This window comes from Egretta garzetta, unplaced genomic scaffold, assembly GCF_000687185.1.
Source record: "Egretta garzetta isolate BGI_Z169 unplaced genomic scaffold, ASM68718v1 scaffold41, whole genome shotgun sequence".
Classification (NCBI taxonomy): domain Eukaryota; kingdom Metazoa; phylum Chordata; class Aves; order Pelecaniformes; family Ardeidae; genus Egretta; species Egretta garzetta.
This window is the reverse complement of record NW_009258755.1, coordinates 2413971-2416985: the sequence shown is the minus strand read 5'-3', so window position 1 is coordinate 2416985 and position 3015 is coordinate 2413971.

Here is a 3015-nt window from a genome sequence, read left to right as displayed (position 1 = left end):
GGAAGTGGTTGAGTCCCCATCCCTGGAGGTGTTCAAAAGAGGTGTAGATGTGGTGCTTAGGGCCATGGTTTAGTGGTGGACTTGGCAGAGTTAGGTTAACGGTTGGACTTGATGATCTTAAAGGTCTTTTCCAACCTCAATGATTCTATGATTCTATGACTCTATGATTCTTTTCCAAGCATCCCTCTAGCTAGTGACCTGCGACTGTTCTGAAGAGTTTCTGGGGAAAAAAGTAGTTCTGCTGATCCAGAGCCTGAAGGCAGAGCCTGACCAGCTGGATGGCCTTTTTTCCCCTTGGGCAAGATATTGAATGACCTCCGTTTAACAAAACCCCTTGGCATTTGGCCCACACAAACCACAAATGACGCCTTCTCACCCAAAGGGAATAAAAAAGTTTCACCTCCCTGCAAGCAACAGGTCTCTTTTGTTAAAAGCCCCTTCAATTTTAGACACTGTGATTAATTTCTGTCAGCCCAGAGAAGGCATCTCTGCCAGACCATCAAGCTCAGCCATGCCCAGGGCTACCATCCACTTCAGTTACTGTTTAAGAGCCACAAAGGATGCAACCCTGGTGGCTTCTCCAAATAAAACTTACCTTGGGCTCAGACAGAGATTGCCATGTCCTCTGCAATCAGTGCAACACCAAGTACCTTTTGAAAACATTAGTTTACCTAAAATAAGCCCCAGATCTGTGTCCTTCATACTGTCCTGTGTGATCTTAAAAAAAACAACTAAAAGCTTAAGGGACCCATTTCTGGTTAAAGGAGTTTTTCCAACCCTCTGATCTGTTTGCAAACAGCTTCTCTTTCAGGTAGGAGCATGAGGACATGAAGCTTAAGCAGCAATCTTCCAGCAGTGTCCCCCAGTTTTGCAGTTTAACAGACAGTTCAGGTACCCCAATGGATAAGGGACTGCTTGCCAACACCTCCCCACAAAAAGCTCTTCCCTCTACACAGCTGCTACCCCTCATGGCTTGAGGACAGCCCTTTGGCTGCTGAGCTGGAACGATTCTGCTATCAGGGAATACTCAGAAAGCATCGCCCAGATGAGACCACCTCCGCCAAAAGCCTTTTTTTTAAATCAAGAAAACCATTTGTTTCAACAAAAGCAAAAGTGGAACAGCAGCTCTATATTTCTGGAATTAAGTTAACATTTTTAATAGGGAAAATATAAAGTAACCACAGAAACAAAACAGAAATTAGAAGGCTCATCCCCAACTCCTGGTCACTGTACCTTACCAGGGACTCCTGCTCCCGGCTTCTGCTGCAGCTGATGCTATGCTGGGACCATGGTCTGCTCTGTCCACGCCTTGAGGAGCTCCTTATCTCCCACCTACAGCTCCTCCAGCTGCTCCAAGCTCCTTTCAAGCTCTCCCTGCTGAAAGTGCATGGGGACCTCACTGCACAGGGGCTCTATCCAGCTCTGTTTCCAGCAGTTTTAGGGCAAGCCACATTCAGAAGTGGGGGGTGCTTGGGGCAGCCTGCCTGATCCCAGCATGGGGGTGAGATGGGGGAAGGTGGACCAACTCAGCAGCTACTGTCCTGCCAGTCTGACTTTATGAAGGCTGCTGTTCTGCTGCCCCATTTCAGCTAATTAAATGTGCTCTGTGTGTGCTCCTTGGAAAGCTTCAGTATTGTGCTCGCTGGCTCCTCTACCACCTCCTTCTCTTATTTTATTTTATTTGTCGGAAGCCAAGCAGTCATACTGTGAAGCTGAAGGTGCTTCCAAAACTTTTCTTCCAACAGTTGGGTCCCTAGGGATCCAGCCCCTGTCCTGCAAGATGGTCAATGGATTTGATTCCAGGATTTGATATATACTCCCACTTCACCCTGGCACAGGTCCTTCTGCCATGTCTGTGCCCTTTGTACCTCCACGTTACTGCCCCACCAACCCCCTTCCTCCCAGCTACTGCACTGTGTCCTAGCGTGCATATTCCTTAGGCTCCCAGGATTTGTGCAGAAGCTCATGAGTAATCCTACTAGCTCTGTTTCCTTGTAGCCTGCCGGCAACATTTCCCAAGAGCTTGTCCAGAAAGCCCCTGCTGCCCCTGGCCAGCTGGCCAACCTGCTCTGGTGTTGCACTTCATACGTGGCTGTCGACCTCCTTGTGTCACCAAAAGCGCTGCCAACCAACCTCCTGATCTCCCTGCATCTATCCAAATAAGATAAGGAAAAGAGTCGGTTTCAAGGTCTTCAGTCCACGTTTCTATTTGCTCATCTGGCGCCTTCCCAAGTGACAGGAGAGCTCCCAATTTTTCAGTGAAACTCCTGTTGTAAATGTAAATACATGGGCACAAAGCATAGCTGTGTGGGTGTTAGTGCTTTGCCAGCGTGCACCAGACATGACCCGGCATGCCAGGCTGGAACAGGGGTGCTCCTTCTCCCCATCCGCTTCATCCTGTCCGACGGAGGTGTCCTGTGCCAGGCTCACCGTGTGGGCAAGGTGCATCAGCAAGACGTGTCAGACCAGGAGCTGCCTCAGCTCCTCAGCTGCTGACTGTCCAAGCTGTCTTTCTTCAGACCAGCTGCGCTACTTGCGCTCCCTTGACTTGCCGTGAGGCTGCCTTTGATGGAAATGAGCACCCCGAAATTCCCACTCCCACCTCCAAAGCAGAGCCAAAAGCCCTCCCCATCTTTCTTTGGTAAAACAAGGCAGGCTGGGCTTTTGATCATCAAAGTTTGCGTCTTTGGAAGTAGGAGGAGCCGTCTAGTCATCCAAGCTTCTGATGACTGGTGCCTCCGATGACTGTGAGAGGCAGCGCGCTCTCTCTTTTGATACGCTATCAGCTGGGTTTATCAGAGTATCAACACAACCTCCCCACTCCGGGACTCCTCCCTCCTGGCCAGCTCTCCCTGCAGAGCGGGCAGGGGCTGCGTGGGAGCTGACCTCACCTCTATTTCAAGGAATCTTAACAGCAGGTTTTAAGCTACTTATTTACTTTTTTTGGTCTGTGCAGGAAGTCTGAGCTGAAAAAAAAACCAGACAGAAGTATAATTACTCTGGCACGCCTGCATT